The 17,801-nt window shown below is 41.9% G+C and overlaps 1 protein-coding gene across 1 annotated transcript in view; it reads left to right on the top strand.

The window, feature by feature from the left end:
- The first annotated feature begins 15,291 nt into the window (after positions 1 to 15,291).
- LOC145342339 (myotubularin-like) overlaps positions 15,292 to 17,801 on the top strand; it is a 103,448-nt gene continuing 100,938 nt past the window's right edge. Inside the window, exon 1 of the mRNA XM_080187845.1 lies at positions 15,292 to 15,359. The gene's annotated coding sequence lies outside the window, so the exon portion shown is untranslated. The remainder of the gene's footprint in view (positions 15,360 to 17,801) is intronic.

Raw genomic sequence — 17,801 nt, 5'->3', positions numbered from 1 at the left:
GAGGCTGAATGCCCTTGACTGCAAAAGTGTTCCCCAACAGGAAGGGAACACTCCTGGCTGGTGGTTTGTAGTGCAACTTAGAGTCAATCACATTGCTGTGCCTCTGTAATTACATAGAATCATACAGTGCAGAAGGAGGCCATTTGGCCCATCGAGACTGTACCAACCACAATCCCACCCTGCTTGATCCCCATAACCCCCAGCTAGTCCCCCTGACACTAAGGGCAATTTAGCATGACTAACCAACCTAACTTGCACATCTTTGGGGACAGAGGAAACCAGAGCACCCAAAGGAAACCCAAGCAGGCACAGAAAACATTCAAACTCCACACAGATAATGACCTGAGGCCGGAATTGAACCCAGGTCCCCGGCGCTGTGAGGCAGCCGTACTAACCACTGTACCACCCATGTAAGTAAGGACAGCAGATTTCATCTCCTGAAGGTCATTAGTGAACCAGATGGGTTTTTCTGACAATCGACAATGGTTTCATGTTGTCAGTAGATTCCAGATTTTTTTTACTGATTTCAGATTCCACCATCTGCCTTGGTGGGATTTGAACCTGGGTCCCCAGAACATTAGCTGAGTTTCTGGATTAATAATCTAGTGAAAATACCAAAAGGCCACCGCCTTTCCCTAGATTATTAATGGAATCACCTAAAATACATCTAAATTCCCACCAAATTAAGAAAACTTTTTGAGCTCATGCAGAGCAATAGGGCAGAAAAGAATATGCACCCAAAAAATCTCAATCTAGAGATGAATAATGAATCTAAAGCGGTCCAGTCCAGTATATGTCGAGTTTGAATGGATTCTGAAATCCCTTTTCTTAAAAAAACATATTTACCAAAAAGATTGCATCATGCCAACTTACATTCACAGAATCCAGAAATTTCATTCATATGTCATATAGTTGGTTGCAATTGTGCTAAAAGCTTGAAAATCAAATATTTTTTTAAAATGCTGTTTGCATTTCTAAATACAGTATTTTTCATCATCCTGGCACTTCCTCATCATCACCTTCCCAAAGGCAGGTCTTTGATCCATAGCAGGACTTTGCATAAAGCCCTCTCCTGTGCCATTGTTTTCATTTAACAATAACTCACTTCCATTTTCAAACCATTCAAAATTCTTTTCCTTCCTCTTTATTTCCTTGTAAGAGATGTTAAGGAGGGAAGGCCTCAAGTCTGCTTCCTCTTAAGATGTGTCCTACCCAGTCTCTCTGCCTTTCTCTAATTACCTTCAGCAAATTTCTTTGCTGTTTCACTCTACTCAGCACTTTTATCATTTGTTATGTTTTCTGTCCAACTTATCCTTTCCATTCTCCCCCAAAGCCACATTTGAATGCTATTTAGCAAGTTGGCCTCCCCCTCTGTGGGATAGCACAGTGATTAGCACTGCTGCCTCACTGCACCAAGGATCCAGGTTTAATTCCTGGTTTTGGTGACTATGTGGAGTCTGTATGTTCTCCCCATGTCTGTGTGGGTTCCCTCTGGGTGCTCCTGTTTCCCCCCACAGTCCAAAAGATGTGCAGGTTAGGTGCATTGACCATGCTAAATTCTCCCTCTGTCTACCCGAACAGGTGCCGGAGTGTGGCGACTAAGGGATTTTCACAGTAACCTCATTGCAGTATTAATGTAAGCCTACTTGTGACTATTAAATTCAACAATTAACTCTCACATCCATACAAGCAATACTTCAAAATAAACTCTTCACAAGCCCAATTTTGAGTTCTTTGTTCAGTTTTCCCATTAGCAGCTGTCTCTTATCAAATATACCCTTTCACATTGCTATCCTTATTCTTATTTCTTTGATACATCTTCCATCTGCAGATATGATGCTTCCAAAACATTTACATTCTTATTCTTGTTCCAGTTCTCTCCCTTTCTTGGTGACTTTTAGTATGCCTCACTTTGGTTTTATCAATGTTCACTTTCATTCCAAAGTTCATGCTGTTATTCGTCTATTAGTTCCTGTAGTTCCTCTTGTGTTTGCTACCAGTGCTTTTGATCTGTAAATCTAACTGATGTTGTCATTTGCCCCCAGTCTTAACACCGGATTATGAGTCTTCCAATGCTTCTGTGATCATTGCTTCTGCATAGACATTGAAGAGGACAGGTGATAAGCAACACCCTTGTCGAACGCCTCTTCCGCATACACATGTTTCTGACTACCTATTGGTTACTCTTACTGTTACTGTTTGTCCTTTGTACTAATTTCTTACAGTCTATCTTTCCAGTCTATTCCAACGTCTTTCAGTTCTGTCACAAACTTACTCCAGACAACCCAATTGAATTTTTGTTCAAAATTTACAAAGCAAACACATATAGGGCGATTCTTCCAAAGGAAGTTCTGAGGGCTGTATTCACATGAAAACTGGAGTAACACTGGCTGACTTTTTTCACATGATTTTCAGAATGAATCTTCCACATCTGAACACTGCAGAGTGACCTAACGAGGTTCATACTGAAAATCAGGGAGCGTAGCTTATTCCCATCCAAAAGGCCGGCAGCATAGTGCTAAGCAAACCACCGCAAATGCGCCGATCTGTCAGAATGGAGATCAGCTCATGCACAGTGGCCCAGCATTGCCCGACTCCCAATTGCTGGCCAGGTCCGCCCATTCCTGATGTACAAATCCCCCCTCAGCCCTGACTGCTGGCCCCCGAGGTAAGCCTGATGACAGCCAGCCTCAATCGAGAGCAGCGCAGCAGTCTGGGAGAATCACCCGTCCACACGTCTTTACTCAATAATCTTGAAATGCTGATTGGTTCTCTTGTCCCTCTTCATCCCTGGAGTCCAAACTAATCACCTCTGATTCAAAACCTGCCCTTCCCACCCACTCTCTTTATTACTGTCAATACAACCTTCAATGCACGGACAACCAGGTTATTGATATGAAAGTCAGAACATCGGCATGTCTTCAACTCCTTTCTTCGAGTGATCACTATTGTCTGTATGAAGTCCCCTTGTCCCTCCCCTGTTAAGTAAATATCTTTGCGCAGTTCATTAAACCTTAGAATCATAGAATCCCTGCAGTGCTGAAGGAGGCCATTCGGTCAGTCAAGTCTGTAGTGACTCTCTGACAGAGGGTCTATCCCCATAACCCCATGTATTTACCCCCCACCCCCAACCTACACATGACATTAAGAAAAAAGATGGAAGGAGCAAGTTGAGGAATGAAATTTAAGAGCCTGAAATAATTGAACTGGAAGAAGAGAATGTCGATTTCATTGAATCAGGAATGCTAGGGAGTGAGGTGGGAGCAGCAATAAGTGAGATGAAAACCAGGAAAGCAGCTGGCCTTGATGGAATACTGACCAATTTTGTTACATCATCACTTTTAAAATAATTTCTATAACTTCTTCGATCAAACTTTTTTGCACTGAAATGCATGTCAAAAACCACCAAAAAAGCTATTTTGAGTATAAATACCCAATTGGAGGAGGACCAATTTCAGTGAGGTGCAAACAGGGCCCAAATAAATTTGAATCAAAGGTCACAGGCAAAACTATAATGGAATGACATGTCTGCTTAAGGAGGCTATGGTTTGGGTACAGTTAAGGTACATACCCATAAGGAAGAGAGATAAGGCAAACAAATCCAAGGACCCTCGGATAATGAAAGCTAGAGAGTACGATAAAGTAGAAAAAAGGGGCATTTGTCAGTATTACAATAGTAAGTGAAAACTAGGCTTACTATAGAAAGTTCTGAGAAAAAGTGCAAAAGGAAATATGGGAGACAGAGAGCATGAGGTGAGACTGGTAGCTAAAACAAAAGGGGATCCAAAAGTCTTTTACAGACGTATAAGCAGCAAAAAGATTGTAAGAGAAGAGAAAGGAACAATTAGAGACCAAAAGGGGATCTGGGTATGGAGGCAGAGAGCATGTCTCAGGGACTAATTGAGTACTTTAAATGGGTTAAAAATTGAGGTACTCAACAGGCTTAAGTTGATGGGAGGAATTTTCCTGTCCCACCCACCACAGAAATTGTAGTGGGTGGGGCACGAACCATGCAAAAGTTCATTGACCTCGGGCAGGAATTTTTGGACTTGGGCCGAGTGTGGCAGCGTTCCCGGTGGGTGGAATTTTACAGCGCTGTTCATCCCAAAACCGTAAAATCCTGCCTGAGGTCAACAGACCTCCTCACTGTCCATCCCTCACCTGCTCCAATGCCCATGGCAGGAGGGACGGTAAAATTCCAGCCAATGGATTGGGTGAGATGGATCTGAGTATTCTGATGAAAATGAAAACGGAAATTACGGAGTCACTGGCCATAATCTTTCAATCCTCCTTTGGGGCGGTGCCAGGAGGCTGGACAATTGAAAATATTCCACCCTTGTTCAAAAGAAGTGGTGTAAATCTAAACCCAGCAATCAGTTTAACCTCGAATGGAGGGATAGCTTTAGTGGTACTGAAGTCTTGTCTAGAACCACTGCTTTCCTTGATCTATATTAATGTCTAATACTTGGGTATGCAGGGTACAATTCCAAAATTTGCAGACTACACAACACTAGGAAGTATTATAACTGTGAGGGGGATAGTGATAGACTTCACAGAGAGACTGATGGAGTGGGCAGACCCATGGAAGATGAAATCTAATGCAGAGAAGTGTGAACTGATAGATTTTAGTAGGAAGACTATGGAAAAGCAATATAAACTAAAGGGTACAATTCTAATAGTGATGCAAAAATAGATCGTCCTGCAGATGCATAGGCATAAATCATTGATGGTGATTGCACAAGTTGAGAAAGCTGATGGAAATGAATATGGCATCCTGGGTGTTATAAATAGTGGCTTAAAGACTATAAAAGCAATGAACCTTTATGAAGCACTGGTTTGGCTTGGAATATGTGGCCAATTCTGGGCACTGCACTTCAGGAAGTTTTCAGAGTTGGTGTAGAATGTTTACAAGAATGGTTGGGGGGATCAGGGACACCAGCTGCATGGAGCAATGAGAGAGGCTGGGGTTGTTCTCCTTTGGGAAGTTTGTGGAGGAGGGTTGATAGAGTTGTTCAAAATCATGAGGGATCTAAACAGAGTGGACAGACAATGATTCCAGAGATGAAGGGGCTGTTGTATGTGAAGCGGTTGAATAGCTTGGGCTTGTACTCACTGTTCAGAAGAATGAAGGCAATCTGATTGAAGTATATAAAATGCGAAAGGGGATTGATAAGGGGGACATTAGACAGATGTTCCCTCATGTGGGACATTTTAGAACGAGAGTGCATAGATATGGAATGAGAGGAGAAACTGTTTCACTCAGAGGGTTGTGAATCAGTAGAACTCACTGCCCCAGAATGTGGTGGAGGCAGAATCAATCAACAGGTTCAAGAAAGGAATAGATATGTTTCTGATGAAAAGCGGGATAAAGGGGCTGTGGGGAGCAGACATGAAAGTGGAGTTGAGGCCAGGGTAAGATCAGCCCTGATCATATTAAATGGCGGAGCAGGCTCGAAGGGGTGAATTGCCCACTCCCGCTCCTAGTTCCTATATTCTTATGTTCCATTAGCGGAAGGGTCAAGAAGCAGAGGGCACTGATTTAGGCTGATTGGCAAAGGAATGGGAGGTGACATGAAGAAAAATTTGTTTATGCAGCAAGCGGTTAGGATCAGGAATGCACTGCCTTGGAGTGTGATGAAGGTAGATTCAATCATGGCTTCTAGAAGAGAATTGGACACCCACTTGAAGTGGGGCCAGCTAAGTGACTTTTACAGGGGGCTAAAATAGATCAATTGTTTCCTATGCTATAACCATTCTATGATTGCCTCTTGATTAGATTTATTACACAAGGACAACATTTTGAGCTTTAACCTTTGATTTGGTCCTCCTACTTGGCAGCCCATGAAGCCTGGGGCATGGGCCTGTATCTGTCTGGAGCCTGCACTATGCATTACCGGCAGAGATTGTACTACAAAGGTGTAGAGCAGACTGGATTGTTGTTGGTTCTGCTGAAGGTGGCCTCTGAAAAATCTGCTCTAATATGTGTGCTGCTATCTTGATGTTAAACTGCACTTCAATTAGATTCTACACAATTAAAATAGAAGAGTTTCTGAATCAAGATTTAATGCTTTACTGTAAAATGAGAAGAGAAGCATTGTTTTCATTTCAGATTTGAGAGTGCACCATGCAAGAATGATTTTGTGTAACTTTTCTGAATTGATTGTAGAACCAAACTGAAAGAATGTTTTATTTATTTTCCCTCAATATACCAATAATTTTTTTTTACCTTATCCACAACTCTCTGCTGTTGACCTGTTCAACCAATGGCCAAACCCTCGGAGAGAAGGTAGTTTGGGAACTGCTCAGAGTCTGTTAGTAATACTGCTCAGAGATTGATGGTTAGGAGGTGCCCAAGAATAATCAGAGAATCATTGAATGGTTTCAGAGCAGAGGAAGGCTATTTGGCCCATCATGTTTGTGCTGGCTCCATGTAAGGTAAATTCATTGGGTGTCATTCCCATGCCTTTTAACTGTAGCCCTGCGATTTCCTTCTTCTTCTTCAGATGATTATGCAATTCCCTTTTGAGGGCCATCATTTAATCTGCCTCCATTAATCCCACACTCGCAGACATTCCCACATTGGCAGACAGTGGTGATTGTACCTTCAAGGGCAACACAGCAGAGTAAGGGTCACATGGCCTGTGCGACCAACTGGGACTCAGCGTGGGTAATCACCCCAAGGGTGGAGCCTTCTCTTGAGCAGGACACCTGTAAGAGACTGGACTAGTCTGCTGAACCATTCTTATGAATCAATCCTTCTGTGACTCTAATGAAGTGTGTGTGTGAAAGTGCATCATTACATCTGGTGATGAGAATAAATTACCATGACATGCCACTGACCTGATGCCTGTGAGTATCTTGCTTTAATTGAAGCTTGGAAAAAAACTCACCAGAATGTCTGTCTTTGGGTGAATAGACCCATTTGAGATAGTGAGATATTGCCAGTCCCTAAGGGACAGACACAGAAGAAAACTTGAATTGGCCAGGAGATACAAAATTTTGGAAATGTACAGAGAAAAAAAAGGAGAAACATCCTGTGAAGCAAGAACTGTGGCTTTAGGTTTAAAAAAAGTTAGGTTTAAAAAAACACAGTTCCTGCAAAATCTTTTTAAAAAAAAAGAGAAAAAAAATACAGAAAACAAACTTTAAGTGAAAAATAAATGCCCAAGTACATTGCAGCGAGGTATTCTGAAGCACTGCATAATCAAGGAGTTGAAACTAACAAGCTCCCAATGTGCAGGGCCTGTGGAGTTCTGTGGCAGCAGTCACTGCGTTGATGGACTGAGAGGCAGCACGATGGCACAGTGGTTAGCACTGCTGCCTCACAGCACCAGGGACCCGGGTTTGAATCCTGGCTTGGGTCACCTCATGTCTGCATGGGTTTCCTCTGGGTGCTCTGGTTTCCTTCCACAGTTCAAAAGACGTGCTGGTTAGGTGCATTGGCCATGCTAAATCCTCCATTAAGCGCTGAGCGTGTGGTTAGGGGATTTTCACAGTAACTTCATTGAAGTAACTTCATTGCAGTGTTAGTGTAAGGCTAGGTATAACACTAATAAATAAACTTAAACTTAAAACTTCAAGCAAGAAGAGAAGTTTTCAACTGTTCAAAAAAGTTAGCAAGTTTTTGAAAAGAAATGGCCCTTGGACCTCGTTAGCCCTGGGTCTCCAAGTGAAATTGACAATAAACCAGCACATCAAAGGAAAACAAAACGACCGAGAAACAGACTCTTCAAATGGCCAGAAGAAGAAAAAAGTTCCATAAATTGTTAAAATGACCTCCCTTCGGAAAAGGAGAAATTTTAAAAATTTCAGAAAGAACAGCCAAAACTTCAAAAGTGCAGGAAAAACAGAAAGGAAGCTGGCAGCTGCTGACTGTAAAAAGTCTGACAATACCAGGTTTCAGTCCAACCGATTTATTTGATAGTAAACTCACTAGCTTTCGGGTTAGCCCCTTCGTCAGGGGAATGGAGAGTTCTGGCCTCAGACAGAGCATATAAAGCACAGACAGTTTACAGATCACTGATTAGAATGCGAATCTTTACACCTAACCTGCTGTTCAAGTCTTAAAGTGGCCGACAATGTGAGTGGAAGGAGCACTGATCACAGGTTAAAGAGATGTGTATTGTCTCCAGACAGTACAGTAAGTGAGGTTTTGCAAACCCAGGCAAGTCATGGGGGTTACAGATAGTGCGACATGAACCCAAGTGTAAAGATTCGCATTCTAATCAGTGATCTGTAAACTGTCTGTGCTTTATATGCTCTGTCTGAGGCCAGAACTCTCCATTCACCTGATGAAGGGGCTAACCCGAAAGCTAGTGAGTTTACTATCAAATAAATCGGTTGGACTGAAACCTGGTGTTGTCAGACTTTTTACTGTGTTTACCCCTGTCAAAAACCGGCATATCCACATCATGGCTGCTGACTGCTCAGCGAAAAAGAAAATGACATTCTTAAAGCGGCAATGCATTTAAAGCAGGAATGCATTTAAAATGGGAATGCATTTAAAGCAGAAATGCATTTAAATTGGTAACACACTTAAAGTGGAAAAGTATTTAAAGCAATAATACACTTAAAGTGGTAATGCATTTAAATTGGTGATGCATTTAAAGCAGCAATGCATATAAAGCAGTAATGAATTTAAAGTGGCAATGCATTTAAAATAGTAATGCATTTAAAATGGTAATGCATTTAAAGCAGCAACACATTTAAATTGATAATGCATTTAAAGCGGTAATGCATCTTAGGCAGTAATCCATTTAAATTGGTAATGCATTTAAAGCCACAATGCATTTAAAATGGTAATGCATTTAAAGCAGCAATGCATTTAAAGCAGGAAACACAAAAAAGAAAAAATGTCCAAGATCAAGAAATTTGGAGAAAAAGCAGGGCAACACTCAAAAAAGAAACAAGGTCCATAAGCAACAAAGACCTCAAGGAGGAGTCAGTGGAACACCTCAAAGGAGGCAATGAAGACTTAAGATAGAGGCAGTAAAGACTTCAAAGAGGAGGCAATAGATGTCTTCAAAGAATTTGCTTATATGGATAAGGTTTCCTCTGGAGGGGTAGGTAAAAAGATTACAATTTTAAGAGATACAAGTGCAAGTCGACCTTTGATGGTGAGGGATGAGGACTTAGGTCTTTCGGAAGGATTATTGCCAGAATTCATATGTGGAATTTGTGATGAAAAGAGTAATGTTCCATTATATAAGGTAAGGTTGAAGAGCCCGGTGAAAAGTGATGATATGGTGGTAGGAGTAATAGGCATAGTTCATCTAAGTAACCATATAGCTGGATCGCAGGTAGGTGTAATGCCTAATGTGGCTGAAAAGCCAATGGAAAATCAAACAACTGACATGTTGCAGGCAGCATATCCTGGGATATTTCCAGACTGTGTGGTAACAAGATCACAAAGGCATAGATTGAAACAGGAGGAGAAACCAAAGAGTAAAGATAAGGAGACACAAGTTCAGCAATCAAAAACCATTTTTCACCAGGTTGATAAAGAACAAGAAAAGTTGGTGGATGAAGCAGATATCTTTATTTCAGGAAAGTTGGCAGAATTACAACAAAAATATTCAGAGATAAAGCAGTTGTATTAGAAAGCATGCACAGAAGAGGAATCTGAGTGCATACTGGAGTATTATTACATTAAAAATGATGACTTAATGAGTAAGTGGAGACCTCAACATATTCAGACAGATGGTCAGAAGTTCATCAAGTTGTATTACCAGTGGGTTATAGAAAGGAAGTGTTGTGGATAGTGCATGAGGTACAAGTAGGAGGTCATTTAGGAATAAGGAAAACTCCAGCAAAAATACAAAAACACTATTATTAGCTGGGACTGTATAAAGATGTAATAGAATTTTGCCATAGATATCACACATATCAGGTAATGGGGAACCTTAAGCAATAATCAAATCAGCACCCTTAATATCCATTCTGACATTTGAGGAATTTTTTATTAGGGTCCAAATTGATTGCATTGTATTCTTTCTGAAAATGAAAAGTGGGAAACAGTTTTTGTTGACCATAATTGATGTGTATACTAAATTTCCAAAGACCATTCCATTATGCAATATTACAGCTAGAAGGATTGTAAAGAAGTTACTTAAATTTGTTACCAGATACAGACTATCTACAGAAATCCAACCAAGTCAAGGATCAAGGTTTATGTTGGAGTTATTTAGGGAAGTTATGGGTAGCTTAGGAGTAAAGCAATTTAAATCAACTGCATACCATCCAGAATCACAGAGAGCATTGGAACAGCGGTATCAAACTTCAAAAACCATGCTGAGGGCCAATAGTCAGGATTATCCAGAAAATTGGGATAAAGGAATTCCATTTGTACTTTCTGCAATTTGGGATGCACCTAATGAATCAACTAAGTTCAGTCCGTTTGAATTGATTTTTGGTCATGAGATAAGAGGACCGCTTAAATTGATCAAAGAGAAGTTGGTGAGTCAGTGTTCTGAGACCAGATTGTTGGACAATGTGTAAACTTTAGGGAGAGATTAACTAGGGCTAGTGAGTTAGCTGGACAGCATTTAGAGGTGGCATGTGATGAAAAAAGAAGCAGATAAGAAATCAAAAACTTGTCGTATTGCTCGTGGAGAGAAAGTAGTAGTATTACAACCAGTGGCAGGTGAAGCTTTAAAAGCAAGATCTGGTGAGCCTTGTCAAATTGAAAGAAAATTGTGTGAGATGAATTATTCGATAAGAATGCCAGATAGAAGGAAAACTTACAGAGTGAGTCATATGAATATGCTCACACAGTATTTTGACAGGGAAGTAAAGCAGAATAAGGATGTGTTAGTTACAATTCAGAATGAAGAAACAAATGCGGATGATTCTGAAATTGACATTCCTAAAATTAAACTGATCAATGAGGAAGTAGTCAAAATTGGAATAAATTATTGAGTTACCTTCTGCAGGGAAATCAAAGTGACCCCAAATAGTTATTACAATCAAATGGAGCTTCCCAGGGAATAAACTGGGAAGTATTCAAGTAATTGTGTCTGATGTAGATGCAGGAAATACTGTTCCAATTCAGCAATATCTATTTAGATTTAATCCACTCATGTTGGCATAGATTCAGAAAATGAAGTTAACATTTATTCAGTCTGAGATACAGCAGTCTCAATCAAACACTACGAAGGCCTGGTGGATAACTGCAAATCTGAGATAATGAAAACACGAATGGCATCAGGTGAGTGCAATGTAAAACTAGTGAAGATGGAAAAGGAGAACCAATTACTGGACAATGAAATGAATAAGGAAAGTGAGCAGATGCAATGACAGTTGTAAGGAAAGTTGACTAATTTGAAGCCTGTTCCTGAGTTATTGAAATGAACTGAGCATAAACTCCAAGACTATCAGCAGCAGCTTGTCATCAGTGAGAAGAAAATATAGATGAATTAGCAGTCATGTGTGACCTCAAAATGGAGATTGAAGAGCTGAAGTATTTTACTATGGCAGCCAAAAGAAAAGGACAACATAATGAAGTGAGACTGTTTGATGAAATGGCTCCATTATTCTAAATGAATTGCTGGAATAATGAATTCATACAGGTTGCACTGACATGGATACCCAGAGAAATAGTTTTCATAGCTGACGTTTGGGTAAATTACTATGGTTTTTGCAACAGCATGATTGCCACAATGATCATTAAAACTATGATTACAACAAATCCTGACATCAAAAGAAACTATTCTGCTGTATAACTTTGACAAAGAATATGCAGAAAATGATGATGACGATCCAGAACAAACAAAGGAATTGACAAATTACCTTGGAACAGAAAGATATACAATTGGAGACACTGGAAAGAATGCTGAGTGTACCATTTTGCAACAGAAGATGGAATTGGACTATCTGACAGAGGTACTTTGGTCAGTTAGCAAGAAAGGGGGCAGAGATAAAGTGACCTTTCTGGATGGTCCTGAACCCATGTGAGGCTGAGAATGCAAGCAAAGGGACACATCCTCTCCAAGCAAATCTGTGAACAGCTCAACCTTCTGAAAACGATTACTTCATTTATTGACTCTGGAAATCGGAAGAACTGTTTGGACTCAGCGAAGGAAATTACAAAGCAAAGCCAAGTGGTTTGAACCAGTTTGCACCTGATTGTGAATGTGTATCCTCCCGATTCTGCTCAGCTCTGTCAGGATGTTACCAGAACTGATTCTCAATCATGACAACAGAATTGAGCTTGGACTTAGAATTAAAATGGGATTGAAAACAGAAGTTCAGTGAAGAGAAAGAGGAAGCAACTGAACAACAGCAGCGTGTCGAGAAAGGAAGGAAAAGAGAATGTAATTGCCAATACGGTATTAATAAGTTGATGAAAGAAGGTGGAATGTTCAATGTTGGAAGAGAAGGACTGAACTGTATTATATGACTGTTATATTTGCATGCTTGGATTTAATAAAAATGTAGATAAATGTTATGGACTACTAATAGTGACACTAGAGGTTTTGAAAAATGAAGCCATCTTTTCATATTGTTGGGTTTTTTAAAGGGAGGATGTGTGATGACACTGTGCCTTTAAGAAATGTATTTATACCATATTTCTAGTAAGGGGTGTGTTTAAAATTCATCTCTGTTTACACAATGCAGATTGTCTGCACCAGGCAGCTCACATGCTGAGAATGTAGTAGATGCATTTTTGTTTACTTAATTTTTCTCCTGGAGTTTCAGAATAGGGTTTAGATCAGGCAGGTTGACAAGAGACAGATTCATTTAGAAGGAGCTAAACTTACAGGAAAAACAAACAGTTCCTGCCTGGTCCTGAAAGAAATAAGAGAGGTCTCTGTCCCTCTCTCTCTACGGTTGTTCAAAGGCTCTACGATTATTAACACATTAAAACATGTACCCTGTCTTGTTTGCTGACTGATTTTGAAGCAGAGTTTAAGGGCTAAATTTTTGGCCACACTCGCCCAAAAAACAAAATCCGCCTCCCGAAGTCAACAGACCTTTGTTATGGTCTGCTCCCTGCCCATGACAATTCACGTGACAGGTGGGATGAGAAAACCCGCTTATGTCTATTAGAGGAAAATTACTTAAATTGGAACTAATAGAGATACGTTAGCAGTTAAGAATTGTATCTTGTCATATTTAAGTATTTTAACTAGTAAAGTTAAGATAATTCATTTGTTATAGTTAAACTGTATTATTAAATAAAGTTTGTTTTGATAACAGCTTCCTTGTGTGTCAATAAAATCATACTTGGAGTGAAACAAACACCTTTTCCTCACACTAATGGCACAATAGAAATTGAGTTCTAGTTGGGCTTCACAACACACTTTGGGGTTTCTGCTCTGGTGCCATAACAGAATTCATCCAGTTATGCAGAAATAATTAAGGGCATTTGCTTTCTTAAAGTAGTTCACCTTTCTAAACACCAGATCAAACTGCAATGATCAAGTATTTTTGTTTACTGCTGGGCAATTGATGCAGATAATTATCTGTTGTTTGTCCATCGTCACCGATGAGGACCTCAACACCATTAGTCAATTTGAGGCTGGTTGCGGTGTGTCCGAAGATGATTGATCAGGCCAATTCGGGCACGGAATGTCCTGGCACATATTGGACAGACTTGTGTAGGCGCTGTAGTTGTTGCACTGGTGGCTCTGGACTTGCGCAGCTCGCGCTTAAGTTGTGCTTCAGCAATGCACCTTGCTTCGTGAGCTTGACAGCCTTTGTGGGTGAAGCAGCACCAGGTCGGGCGGTTTTGTGCCAGCGTTTCTCAGGTGGTCGTGTCAATGTCAAGCCACTTCAGGGAGGCCTTGAGTGTGTCTTTGAAACGTTTCTTCTGCCCTCCATGCGAACGTCTTCCAGCAGAGAGTTCCCCAAAAAGGAGCTGCTTGGGTATGCGCTCGTCTGACATACGGATCACATGACCTGTCCACTGGGTCTGCGCTCTCATCAGCAGTGTGTGGACTGATGGTAGACTTGCTCTAGAGAGAACTTCAGTATCTGGTACTTTGTTTTGCCGTTGGATACGTAATATTCTGCGAAGACAAGTCATGTGGAAATGATTGAGCTGTCTTGCTTGCCTTTGAAACACAGTCCACATTTCACAGGCATTCAGGAGGGTAGTGAGTACCACGGCGCTGTAGACCTTCAGTTTTGTTGCTGGGCTGATTCCTCGACATTCCCTTACAGTGGAGCGCAGTCCACCGAAAGCAGAACTTGCCTTTGCTATTCTGCAGTTAACTTCTGCACCAATAGTCACGGCTTGGGAGAGAGTGCTGCCAAGATAAGTGAACTGGTCCACTGCCTGTAGTTTCTGCCCTTTGACTGTTAAGAACAGGAAAGCAATTGTAGAAGTAAATTTAGTAGCTCATGGTCGAGTGAATATCTAACGTTCACAGATGCTGATAGGCATTTCTAGATGAGGAACTTGCCTTTACATTGTACAACCACGTGACAGCCTGAACGGAATTTCTCAGGTCTGTTCGATTCGGGTGCAAACCCTAATACGGCTGCCAACTGTCACGAGAAAGCCATAACAGGATCCCCACCAGGGAATGAGTCAGAATGAGATCTTCCCTGCCCCTTCTCGTAACACCCCAGCAAGGGTGTGAAACTGATTTCCATCAACTTAAATAGATTTAAATATATATGCAGAATAGCTTTATGCCATAGCTCCCAGCTTCATTGTACGTTCCTTCCCTCTGTCAGACCTGCTGAGTTTTTCCAACATCTTGCATTGAATTTGCTCTTCAGCCATGACCATGATGAATGGCGGAGCAGGCTCAACAGGCCGAATGGCCTACTCCTGTTTCTATTTGCCATGTTCCTCTACAAAGATAGATGTTCAAAGAAAACGACAAAATAGAAACAATTTTTCTTAATGTGTCGGTCATTTTCTCTTTTCTCTGCAGGACTGCACACAGCAGTGTCCTGTGTGGGGAAAATTAATTTTCAATTGCTGGAGAGCATAGGACCATTCCTGGAGGGTTGGTCACCCTGGCTTTCCTGGCCATGCTAAGGGCGATGTGGAGATGCTGGCGTTGGACTGGGGTAAACGCAGTAAGAAGTCTCACAACACCAGGTTAAAGTCCAACCAGTTTATTTGATAGTGGGCTTGTGGGTTTACTATCAAACAAACTGGTTGGACTTTAACCTGATGTTGTGAGACTTCTTGCTGCGCTAAAGGCAAAGGCAGCAGGGCCAGCCATACCCTGGAGACTACAACTCCCAGAGGCCCGCGCGGTGGCGGCGGCGCCAGGGCGCGTGCGCAGTGCCGAGCGGTCAGGTGATGCGGTCGGCGGAGGAGGAGAGGAGGAGGCGGCGGCGGCGGCGGTGGTGGAGTGAGGCGGCTCCGGGCTGGTGAGACTCCCGCTTGGCCAGAGCAGGTAATGGCTGTTCCCCTCTGTTCTTGTTAAACTTCACTCGGCGGCCGCTTGACTGGTCGCCCCCGGTTTCGGTGGGGTCGAAGGCATGTTTAGAGGGCAGTGTGAATGGTTGATGGTGGGTCATAGGGTTAGAGCCAGCTCTGGGGCCTGCCTGTGTGCACTCACCTCACGCCCCTGTGTGTGTGTGTGAGCGCAGGTGTCAAAGTTTAACAACAGTACCAGACAAGGCACTAAGTCATCAGAGAGACTGGACAAAGAATAACCCCTTAGGTGGATTGGCCATGCCAGGGGTCAGGGGGTTAGCAGGGTAAGTACATGGGGTTAAGGGGATAGGGCAAGATTGTTGTCAGTGTAGGCTGGATGGGCTGAGTGGCCTCCTTCTGCGCCGTAGGGATCTTATGATTCATCTATTGTACGCGTTTTCTGTAGATGGGGTGGCTGACAGTGGTTAGCACTGCAGCCTCACAGCACCAGAGACCTGTGTTTGATTCCCAGCTTGGATCACTGTCTGTCTGGAGCCCGCACGTTCTCTCTGTGTCTGCCTGGGTTTCCTCCAGGTACTCTACTTTCCTCTCACAGTCCGAAAGACATGCTGGTTAGGTGCATTGGTTATGCTAAATTCTCCCTTAGCATACCTAAGCAGGTGCTGGAGTGTGGCAATTAAGGGATTTTCATGGTAACTTCATTGTAGTATTAATGTAAACCTACTTGTGACATAATAAATAAACTTTAAACTTTTCTCAGTGGCTGATATACATTCTCCCTCCGCTTTCTGGAATGTTCTATTAAATGTGAGAGAAGGCTAAATGTCAATTTTGTTTATGGTTGATTGTGCTTTTGACAATCTGGTGTACATTATATTTATTTATGCCTTGTGGTTGGGCTCTTTTTGTCTGCTTGTTATCAGTTCAGGAGTATTGAAGCCTAAATAAGGCATTTATTTTAAAACTGTTACAGTGTTGTGGCAGTTTATCCATAATTGTAGCTATAAAAAGCATTGTTGATGTTTAGGTGTAATATGCATGCCTTAAAATGGCTAACATTCAGTGCACGAAAGGCTAATAAGGTGTTTGAGAAACACAAGAGCCCTACATATTCTAACATGTGGGCTCCAGCAAGTTTTGGCTGCTTTGCTTTTTGTTTCTGAAGTAGTGTTTAAGATGATGTACTTTTTTTTAAAATATAAAAGTGGTGTTTGCAAGTTTTAATGATGTTTGCAATGAAATCACTCCTCCTGTACTGAGGAATGGTGGACTGGATGCTGGTATTAATGCTGTTACTTCATAAGTTCTTCCTCCAAGCTAGAGTGGGTTGTTCCATCATAGCCATCACAGATCACTTGCACGATCCAATCTAAGTGTACGTGTCTTGATGATCAAGGTGGGCCGAATGGCCTAATTCTGCTCCTATATCTTATAGGAGCAGGAAATCCAGCTTATTTTTCCCCTTGGCTTCTCGGCACTGAGGCCAGCCATTGAGTCCCAGCTGCTCCCTGGATGAGATCAGCTGAATCTGCACAGAGTTGGGAACAACCTTGTGGTCTCCTTGCTCTCTGGTTGCATACCACACAAGGCTGTTCATTTTCCAACCAAGCTAGTTGAGGAGCTCCTTCAGTATCTAAGATTGTACAGCTTTGATCCATCGACTTGGAACCATTGGATGTTGGAGCATTCTGCAAATTTGTTGCTGTTGACTTTGAAGGATTTGATCAGGTTAAGTATAGGGCCTTGCATAAATGACATTTTTCTTGCTTCGTCTTTCCTGCAAAATTATTGTTTACGCTTTCAAATAAGATAAGGACATATGATAAATTCTTAGTATTACAGAACTACAGACAAATTATCACTTTGTTATGGTCATAAGAACATATAAGAACATAAGAAATAGGAGCAGGAGTAGGCCAACTAGCCCTTCGAGCCTGCCCCGCCATTCAGTAAGATCATGGCTGATCTGTCGTGGCTCAGTTCCACATTCCCGCCCTCTCCCCATAACCCTTAATCCCCTCTCTCATCAAAAACCCATCAACCCGCGTCTTAAAAATATTTAGCGAGGCAGCCTCCACTACTTCAACGGGCAGAGAATTCCAGAGATTCACCACCCTTTGAGTGAAGAAGTTCCTCCTCAACTCCGTTCTAAACCGCCCCCCCTTTATCTTGAGGCTATGCCCCCAGTCCTACTATCCTTTCTGAGCGGGAAGAGTCTCTCCACCTCTATCCTATCCATCCCATTCATCATCTTATACGTCTCAATGAGATCTCCCCTCATTCTTCTAAACTCTAACGAGTACAAGCCTAATCTATTCAGCCTCTCCTCATAGCTCAACCCCCTCAACTCCGGCATCAGCCTAGTAAACCTCCTCTGCACTCACTCCAAGGCTAAAATATCCTTGCGTAAGTACGGCACCCAAAACTGCACACAGTACTCCAGCTGCGGCCTCACCAA

The sequence above is a fragment of the Carcharhinus amblyrhynchos genome, chromosome 4 (assembly GCF_965287045.1).
Source record: "Carcharhinus amblyrhynchos chromosome 4, sCarAmb.v2.hapA, whole genome shotgun sequence".
NCBI classification, from domain to species: Eukaryota; Metazoa; Chordata; class Chondrichthyes; order Carcharhiniformes; family Carcharhinidae; genus Carcharhinus; species Carcharhinus amblyrhynchos.
Note: the sequence above shows the minus strand (reverse complement) of the source record. Positions and strands in the feature narration are given on the sequence as shown.